This window comes from Lactuca saligna, chromosome 6, assembly GCF_052625555.1.
Source record: "Lactuca saligna cultivar CGN05327 chromosome 6, ASM5262555v1, whole genome shotgun sequence".
Lineage (NCBI taxonomy): Eukaryota > Viridiplantae > Streptophyta > Magnoliopsida > Asterales > Asteraceae > Lactuca > Lactuca saligna.
In genome coordinates, this window is record NC_136422.1 from 4,465,443 (window position 1) to 4,476,218 (window position 10,776).

The 10,776-nt window shown below is 37.0% G+C and overlaps 1 pseudogene; it reads right to left on the bottom strand.

The window, feature by feature from the left end:
- Window positions 1-7,486: 7,486 nt before the first annotated feature.
- LOC145002262 (arginine biosynthesis bifunctional protein ArgJ, chloroplastic-like) lies at window positions 7,487-10,507 on the bottom strand (annotated as a pseudogene).
- Window positions 10,508-10,776: the final 269 nt, after the last annotated feature.

The following is a 10,776-nucleotide window of genomic DNA, read 5'->3' on the forward strand; positions in this document are numbered from 1 at the left end:
TATTTGAGGAAGTTCACGGGAGAAGTTCCTGATATAATCCCAATTTCTGAATTGAGAATTGATGAAAACAAGAGGTTAATTGAAGAACCAGAGGCAATTGTTGACCGAAAGACTAAGAAATTGTGACGCAAGATGGTCGAATTAGTGCTTGTCCATTGGAATCAACATCAGAAACCGTAAGGAAGTTAAAGTGGAATCATCAATTCTAAACCTGTAGAAGCTTGATTATATATCACTCTTATGTATACCTTCCTTAGTGGTAGATCAATCGCATGAATCCTTGGATTAAACTTGACGCACTGCTCGAGTGGTACTTCGGGGATTTCTTCGGAAAGAAAATAACTAAGAGGTACTCCTGGTATGAGTACTTCGGTGTTCTGATATGACGGCTTCGCTAGAAAAGTGATCTAGAAGAAAGAGATGTACGTATAAGGCTGTTTTCGTGAGGATCAGATCAAATCGAGTCGTATGATAATGTCGAAATCATACCGAAACTTAAAGACATTGGATTTGAACATAAGATGTTTACAGACAAACCACAACCGTGCAACCATGAACAGAGTTACAGTACTTTAGATTTACCACAAGACTATTGCTGCGAATAAGATATACTACAAAAGACAAGTATACGCAGCATGAGACTCCCTATACAGACATGATCTCACAAAAGGTAAGACTCTTGTTGCACTCGTTCTAGATAGTTTATAAGTCTGTTACAACGAAACGCCTTAATTACATTAACGTGGTTCCGGAGCAGGCTCTGCTGCAGCCATGATCCTGAGAATCTTCCCGTCTGCGCCAGAGTTCTGCGTTATCGGGCAATCCTTCTTGAGGTGTCCAATTTCACCGCATTGGTGACATATCTGGATAACACCCACATCAGTGGAGGAAGTGAAACGTCGAGTAGGAGTTATGGGGACACGGGTTCTTTCCTTTTTCGGGCAATCTCTTTTATAGTGCCCAAACTCACCACAATGATAGCAAGTCTGGTTCCCATCGGCGTTGGGCGAATTGTTGATCGGTCTTGATAGGCTCTTGCAGTAACGTTTGGTGTGCCCCTTTTTGTTGCAGTTTGAGCACTACATCCCCCGACAAGGTCCATGGTAGTGATAATTACATTTGATGCAATTTGGGAGATCTCCAGCATATTGTCGGGCTGGGTTAGGGACAACTGGTATTTCCGAAGGGATGGTAGTAGGAGGTACAGATGTCATAGTTGTGAAGGTCGTTACCCGTGGTTGTTTCTTGTTCGTTCCTTTACGCGATTTGTCCTTCTTTCTATCCCAAAACTTCCGTTTGTTACTCTTCGTCTCGGAACTCGGGGTGTCGTGGTAGTTTGCTGCTCGTTGCGGTGTTTGATTGTTACTCGGATTGGAATTGTTGTTAATAATCCCGCTAACATTCGCGTTGTTAGCGTTAAGGTGGGTCAGAATAGCTGACACGGAAGCCGAGACTGCAGTTTGAAAGGTAGCTATATCAATCTAAAGAGTTGGTGTTTGGTTGAAGGGTTGATCGTTTTTCTTGGGCGACATGATTCTGCAACACAAAAGATAAGGATTTTGTGAGCGATTCTGGTTGACCCTTGATGTACTTAGATTGTTCATGTAAAGAGTACGACTATGTTCTCGAAAGTTTGACCTACATCCCTATGATGCAGTCCTAGTATGGAATGGAAGTATGATCGTGAAGGTTTGACCTACATCCCTATGATGCAGTCCTAGTAATGAGTAGAAGTAAGTTCGTAGAATGGTCTCAAGACGTTTGTCGTTCGAGCTGAGGTATCGTGGGTTGTTGAATAACAAGATCCAACCACTGAAAGAGACTTGGAAATGTCTCCGGAGATAAATCACTATAGTCCAATGACTTGACTAAAGCATGATTCAGATAGACTCTAATGAAAGAATGATAAGAGTACTTGAATAAATAATGACACAGAAGTTAGCCGGCTGTCAATATCTTGGATATTCACGACGTAAAGATTCAGGGAAATGACCTTGTAAAGGTCTTACATCATATCCAAAGAAGATAGTCCTGACAGCATAAAGACCTAACTAAAGTACTTATGGTACAAGATAATTTCACAGAAAATGCCACATCGGGCATAGACAGAAAACACGATTCCTTTTTATAAGGAAAAATTAAAGTAACGGGTCTACTACTGGCGACGGTCATCCCTCTGGTGAACTCTTAGTTCAGCCAATTGACGTTCCATGTCAAGTAGGTGTCTTTCGCACACCCCCTGGCGTACTCGGAGCTCTAAGACTTCAGCTCGTCATTCAGCCAGTGCTTGCAGCAGGGTTTCATGGTTTATCTCCGATCTCTCGTGAGCATCTTCTATCTGAATGGTGCGGAGGGTATGCATTATCGTATTGATGACAACTTCGGTAATCTGATGTAGGGCTGTCCTGCCTTGAATCTCATTTCGGACCACTCTGTGGGCCAAGATTGGCAAGACTTTATCTGCTGAGCCCCCATTGCTCAAGTCATAAAAACTTCGGTCGCCATTAAATGGCATGGGCTGATCTTGTCCTTGGCTCCATGTTTCCAAGCATTCCACTCACTCAGGGTCGGGCCACGAAAAAGCCAGACGAGGGTTAGGAATTGGAAAGGGAGCTGCTCAGGGTAGGTTTTCAACCTCTGCTTCGGAGTTAGCATCATACAAAAAGTCTTCATCATGGTGATCATTCAAGGGGGAAAAGGATGATCAGTCTCTGGTTATTCTCCAAACCAACAAGCTATGACTTCATTCGGAAGGTACTCGTTGCCGAGGGGATGGAGTCCAACTATGTTTTCTATGCGAGAATTTAGGGTAAGAGAATAATTATTAGACGAACTATCTAGATAATCATTTAGAAAATCTTCATCAGTTACATTGCTATTTGTGAAGTGCATACTAGCTATGTGTAATCTAAACATGATAGACCTTCGAATAAGTGACCTTAATTCCAAATTCACACAGAATAAGGGTAAGGCAAAATTATCACAGATTCTAAGTCTATAACATCCTAATTACATATAGCTTCAGGGTATCCACTTAGCAACTATCAAATTAGTAATGAAGATCCCGTTTTAAATTCTCAAGTATAAAGTACTTCAAATACACCAAATACTCCTATAGTATTTTAAATTTTTAATGTTATGTTCTATTGTTCTCACTGTGGTAGGGTTGGTAAGATTTTAGCATTATTGCAACCACACACTTAAACTTAGGCACATGCTAGTCAACTCTCGGATAATATAGGTGATCAGGCTATATCTTCCCAGTTTTGACCATATGTCTCTAAGCCCACTTGTGTTGCCTAACAATCGTAATTCTTTTGTACTGTCCTAGTGACACTGATTTTAGTATGAATGCAGCACGTATACTTACTTAAATATTTTACTATTTAAAGTATAAACTCTTGGTCAGAGTATTTTTAATCCCTTATGTATTTATAGTTAGTATATCTTTTATGGGTTGATATACTTAATTCACTATAAACAATGCTCTGATACCAATCTGTCATACCCCAAAACCAAGAATGGCGGAAACGTTCTGGGGTGGAGGACGTCATGTACAGTATCACAACAATGAAAAGTAGTAAACAAGCAACAACATCATCCATTGCATTAATAATATAATTATTATACAAATGTGTTCTGTCAAATTTTGATAAACACTAAAGCATAAATCAAAATGAAAGATAAGTCTTGAACAAGCTCCATCTTCCTTTCTCCTTGCATCGGTACCTGTCTATGATGACCTGAGGATACAAGAAATTTTGAAAACGAGTATCAGCTTTGAAGCTGGTGAGATCATACGTATTTAGTGTCTTAATTTGTATGTAAGAATTTGTATGTGAAATGTAAGTATGAAAATGTTTGTAAAACAACTGTAAACGTTTGAAAAGCCTTAGAAATCCCTATGATTCCTACTATTATATAAAGTGCGTCTTCTACCAAGACCTAACTGTTCTAAATATTCGTTTCTTGTAAAAGTGTGTAATTTTCCCAAGTGTAATTATCATTATCAAAATATAGTTTTTACATTTATAGTTTAAGTGAAAAGATCACTAAATATCTGAACACGGAAAATTAATGTAGTAATAAAACGTAGCGCTATAAGAACTACTGCTGTACTAATTACCTTAAACCGGATTTTATATTAAGGCATTATGTGATAAATTACACCATACTATAGATTGGTAACAATGACAACGTATAGTCGAAAATAAGGTATGACGTTTGGCACCTACAGACCTGCCGGTCCTGCTGTAGCTAGCAGCAAGGTGTAAGATAGTCAATCCAGTATAGATCTATACACAAACTCACGCTCTCCCCTCAATAGACTCTGGATACAACCTGGGGCATGGCAATTAAGGCATGCTTCCATACACTGGATCACAATTTTATTGGCGTATTAATGTAAGTGTAATGCAACAAACTATTCTATCTGTAATGTACGTGCTCTCTACCTAGCAAGTATAGTAATGTACTGTAATGTTGTAGAAAGTATTGACTCATGAATGAACTGACTCATTGAATGATATCGTGTTCTAGTAATAGTTCTAGTATTTTCCTAAACTACCCAAATGGTAGCTTACTAGTAATCTATGTGGTACGTATGGACAAGGATGTATACCCTTGCTACCCAAGGGCATGGGATGAACTGGAAGGACCTTTTATGACTATATATGTACACATGATATATAACTAATATTTAAACGACTTTCGGACGAGTACCCTATATCCCACCAGACCACATCTCAAGCGCGAAAAGGAAATAGGGTGGATACCCTTCCTAAGTCTTTTAAACATTTCTTATATAATTATACATATAGAGGCATGCAATTTATAATATAAAAGCATAAATAAGTTTTGTAAGACATTTGAAACATAAATATTATTTTAAGAAAAGATCGACTTGATGTCAATCTATAAAATAATTTGAAGGCATAAGTTTTGGTAAAACAGTTTCGTATAAAGAAACATTTGGTTGAAACACTATTGTAAATAAGTTTGAAATGTAATATACAGAGTAAAATGTACAGTGTAATAAGGAGTTTAAAACATATAAAATGTTTATAAAAATCATTTGAAGGAAACTGTTTGGTAAAACGGCTAATGAGTAGCCAAATCATTTGAATGTTGTATATTAATCACATGTGATTGATGTAATAACTAGCATAATTCTACTTATTAATCACATGTGATTGATATAATAACAAGCATGTTTCTACTTGTATCCCCCCATAAAACATTTAATTATAGTTTAAAACATTAGTTAAGGGGTATGAATTCACCTGCAGTAAGTGACTGGAATTGAACAGACTGTTATCATACGGAAGGATCGGACAGGTGCTTGGTGTCAAGTGAAGACTTAGACACACACAATGATCCTAATTACATATGAAGACATATGTATATAAATAATTAGAGATTAAATCACTAATTATACAAGTATAAACATTTAAACGCGAGGAAAACACTTTTGGTCAAGTGCTAGGAGGCTAATGGGTTGCAACAAAGGAGTGCAATGCCCCTAATGGAAGTTCATGGTCAAATGACCATATGATTTGGAGTTTACGGCCTTAGGACCATATTCCCTTGGAGTTTACAGCCGTAAACTCCCTTGGGAGGGTTTTTATGGTGCTTTCAAGTCTCTAAATTAACTAGGAACAAATCTAGGTTTTGGTACTTGGCTTTAGAAGAGTTTATGGCACATTTGGCACCATTTGATGGAGTTTACGGCCCTGGAACCTTTTGGGTCGTAAACTCCCTCACTCATGGAGTTCTAAGTGTTTTAACTAGTCCATAACTCATTTAGGTACATGCCCAAATTTGTCTCTTGGCTTAAGGAAGGATTTAGGGTGTCATTTGACCCCTTTTTAGGTGTTTACGGCCCAAGAGTTTGTCTTGGACGTAAACTCCTTTTTCCTTGTGATTTCTTATGTTTGCTAGGCTATAAACACTTTAGGGTACTTGTCCTAATTTAATCTAATCCTTAGGAAGTGTTTCAAAGCATTTTGGCACTTAAACCTTGGAGTTTACGGCCTAAGAAGCTCCTTGGCCGTAAACTCCCTTCTAGCCATGATTCCTAATTGTTTTGTGGTATAAAGCATGAATTGGAGGCTCCTAGTTCGTGTTCTAAAGCTTTGAGGGTCATTGGAACCCTTTAGGACCTTAAAATGGAGTTTACTCCCCAAGAACGTTCTTGGGCGGTAAACTCCCCGATCTCACATATTTGGCATGTAATCTATGTTATTAGGCATAAAACAAGCATAAAAACACAACTAGAGAAGTGTACTCACAATTTGGGATAAAAACCCGAAGATTCGTGAGAGAGAAAACGGCTTTTCTCTAGTTGGAATTGTGAAAAATGAATGAATTTAGTTCAGAAATCTATTTATAGTCTTGAAATATTTTTGGCAGAAAATATTTTTATTCCTGGAACGAACTCTAATGTCCTAGAGTCTTGGGATAACAGTGTTGCACAAAACCCTAGTGCATCCACTCTCCTAATATCTCCTTAAGTGTAAAATCCTGAAAACTGCCAAACTCATACTCGAAATCTGAATTTACATTGTAACTGTTCTATATCTATTGGGTTGATATGGTTTGTTCAGAATAGAAATTTCGGGTTGTCATAGAAGTCCCATTTAAACAGTTCTACAAGCGCCCTAATCATGGCCATTAAACAAGGCAAAGGCAAGAGGAGAAAGTTCTATTCCCAACCCAAGTGGAAAGGGAAAACCCATAATGGGGAGTCCAGTGGGTCAAAGGGAAATGCCAACTTTGATGCTCCTTTTTTCCATTATCTTAAAGAATCAATTTACTTTCATTATAGCTAGAAGGGACATGAGAAGAGAAGCTACCCAGAGTACCTACAAGATGTGACAAAGCTTAAGGGAAAAGTGTCTGGCTCTTCATCTAGTATGTACTATATTGAAATCAATAACACTTATGTTTCAAAATCTTCGATCCATAATGAGCGTCGTAAAAGGCTCAGACGACGCGCAAATGCGCGTCAAGGAAGGCCCTGTCATAAAGAGAGATGACGCGCATTTACGACGCTCATTTACGACGCGCAATTATGCCGCGCGTTTACGACACGCAATGCGTGTCAAGGAAGGCCCTGTCATAAAAGAAGATGACACACATTCGCGTGTCGTAACCTTACGACGCGCGTGTTAATGACACGCAATGCGTATCAAGAAAGCCCCTGTTAAGAAAGGCCATGTCATAAATGAAGATGACAGACATTTTTGCGTATCATAATTTTAAATGTTTAAAAAAAAATATTATTTATAGATTTGCTTATTTTCAAATTAAATTTGTATTTAATGTTTAATAATAGATAATAAAATATCATATACAAAAATAGAATCCATTGCATAAATTTAATATCATACAAATAATCGTTCCATGGAAGATAAAACAAATTAATAGAAGTTGTAACAAAAATTTACAAACAAATGGTAGCAAATATGTTATCAAAATTCCTACATTAATTAGTGCTAAGCTCTGATCCTCCGGTTGAATTCTGCAGTCAGGAAACGATTAAGACAAGTACACATTATTATAAAGTTCATTTATGATCCTCAAATAAAAAATCAAGCAACTACATATATTATTGGCCATGAGAGAAGTAACCTTATAACAGATCTCAAGAAGCACATTGTTGCGAGCTGCCTGCAGAAAACCATGGCAAACATAAAGACATGAGCATGAGCTTTGTTGTTGCTTTCATAAAAAAATGAACTTATTCTACAGGTTATAAGATATAGTATAAATTTTTAACTTTTAAGCATTTTATAGCTAGCATAAAGTAGAATTTGGAATCATTAAGAATATAATGAGTACTTTGTTGTTGGAAGAAGCCTAACCGTTGCATAATATTTTGACTCAAAAAGGAAAATGTGGCAAATTTACCTGTACAAAGCTAGAGACAGAAAGAAGTGGCTTCTCTCCAATCTTCTGATTTCTATCCTGAAAATTAACAAAGAATTTAGCAACTTGTAAGGAATAAGGGAAAAAGTACTACACTAAGTTCAGAACTTAAAAATCAATTAAGATAACATGCAAATAATGAAAGCAGAATACCTAATAACTAGGCCAACAAGTTAGCATCATATATATTCAGGTGTAAACAGATGAAAGATAAGTTTAGGTCACACAAAAGTTTTCCAAAACAAAAGCAGAAGATAAATATAATAAAATTAAGAAATGAAGAACATACATGTATTAGAAGCATGACAAGTGCAAGATAACTTTTGCAACTTCTGTCAGAAAGTTAACACTGATGGGGCTAAAATTGAATCTCCCATCAACCTTGGACAAGTACACCAAAATCGGCTGTAAAAGATGATCAATTTAGTGAGGTATTGATCAATTATGTAACATGGAAACATTACACAACTAACTATACCTAAATATTATCCGGTCAACGATGCATGGAATTTAAAGAGTTGTTTATGTTATGTGAAAGATATGTACTATAAATAGATACACAAAACACGTTCTTTATCTTGTCTTCCGGGATACAGAACATTTTGCCCTTATTTTGACTTATCTATTATTCTCTTATTGTAATTATGTACTATATACCCTTGTTTAGAAATAAGGTTATTTTGATCATTTTAAATATGACCTAAAATATTACTCTTGTTCAAAACATGTTATTTAAAGCAAGAATGAAATTAACCTAATTTATCATGTCACTGAGATAAAACTAGAGAAAAGAAATGATGAAAATACACTTGTGTGCATAACAAGAGCAGAATCAACCTAATTTATTTTGGGTGGAACGTGAACAGGGGGTCGACCAGGAAAAGGGTTAGCATGGGGATGTGATTTAAGTTATGATTATGTCAAAATTAATTATGCAACCTTTTTAGGCCCGGACAGTCTTGATATATGCTGGTCAAGCAAATGCAGCCATTGTAATTTTTTACTTAACTTTTTTGTTTCCCGTGATGTAAAATGACGTAAATGAACACAATGTGGTTTACACTTTACATACATTGGAAAGGGCATATGAGCAGTCTATTACATCTTGGTAACCTGCATCTGTAAGGGCATATACGTCATTTTACATCACGGGTAACAAAAAGCTATGTAAACAATTACCGTGGCTGCATTTGCTTGAACAGCATTTATCAAGACTGCCCGGGCCTAAAGAGGTTGCATAATTAGTCTTGACATAATCATAACTTAAATCACATCCCCATGCTAACCCTGTTCCTGGTCCATCCCCTGTTCACGTTCCACCCAAAATAAACAAATAAATAACACAAGTTTCTTTTTGATTTAATGCAGAAAGAATGACTTAATAATAAAGTTACCTATGGATATCTGAATTTTGACAGTGCCATGAGCATCACCAGCCTCTTTCAGGTAATTACTAGCTGCTGCCCTGGAACACTCCCACATTTTCAGTATTTCAATTATCATGTATCATGTATCATGTATGGTGTTACTGTTACCTATCAAATGGAAGTGGCTGGCCTCCTTCCATAAGTAGAATATCTCCAAGTGCTATTCTAAGGGCATTTGAGTCAAAAAAAATCCCCACACACCCTACAGCACAGGCTATCCGCCCCCAATTTGGATCCCTACCATAAATTACCACCTGATAAAACCAACCATAAAAAATCATCATTATATCATTGGAAGTAGTTATTTCACCTTGAAATAACAACATATTAACCATCATGCCTTGGTAAGTGAAGAAGATGCCACTGAACGTGCAATCTTTGCTGCTTCACTTTCACTCCCTGCACCACTTACTATCACCTGCATAATTTCTCATTTCCATAAATATCCTTCTGCCCTCCCCCCCCACCAAAAAAAAGACCTCTATCAAACATGTTGCCCCTTCTCCATCCCATGCTATTGATTTGGCAAGCCCTTGCATTACCTTAACAAAAAAAAACACTTGTAAAATGCATGTAACAACAAAAGGGTAAATTGGTAATTTAAACATACCGCATCAAGGCACATTTGTAGTTGGTTTCCTTCAGAACTGTGTAATGATGATATCATGTTTGATCCAGATAAACCACTAGCCAAAGCAATAATGGTATCATTGGTGCTAGTACCCCCATCTACCTGCAATATTTTAGTTATTAATACACACATGTCACTGTTGGTTAAACGACTAAAATACCCTTTAATGATGCTACTACTTATAGTAATTTGGTTGAAACTTCGATTCACAGCAACCTGAACCATCTTTCGCTAGATGTCAGTATCTACACGAGCATCAGTCGTTATAACCTAAAAATTGACATTTTTTTTTAATCAATTAAAATTTTTTTACAAAACATTTTGTGGTAATAAATTAATAATATGGCAATATTAGTACATACACCAAGAAGTGTTCCCATGTTTAGGTTGATCATTCCGGAACCTTTTGCCATTCCCCCGATCATAACAGAGTTGAACCACCACTCACCAAGTGTTGATGGAATTCATGTAATAGTTACGTTAGCGAAGTTGTCAGTGGACAAAGTCCTACCAGCACCATGCAAAGTGTTGATGGAATTCATGTAAAGCGCCCTCCGTGTTTTTAATTTTTTAGTGAGACGCTAATTAAAGGGCACGCAAAAATGCGTGCCCTCTATCCTTCAAATTTTGGAGGGCTGACATTATTTTTAAGGGTACACAAAAATGTGTATCGTAAATCAGCGAGTGTCATTGTTTGCACGTCATTAAAGGGTATTTTTCTTGTAGTGAGGGAAAAGCAAAGAGGTGGAGCATGGAAAGCTAAACCTTATCACGGGGAATTGGAGAAAT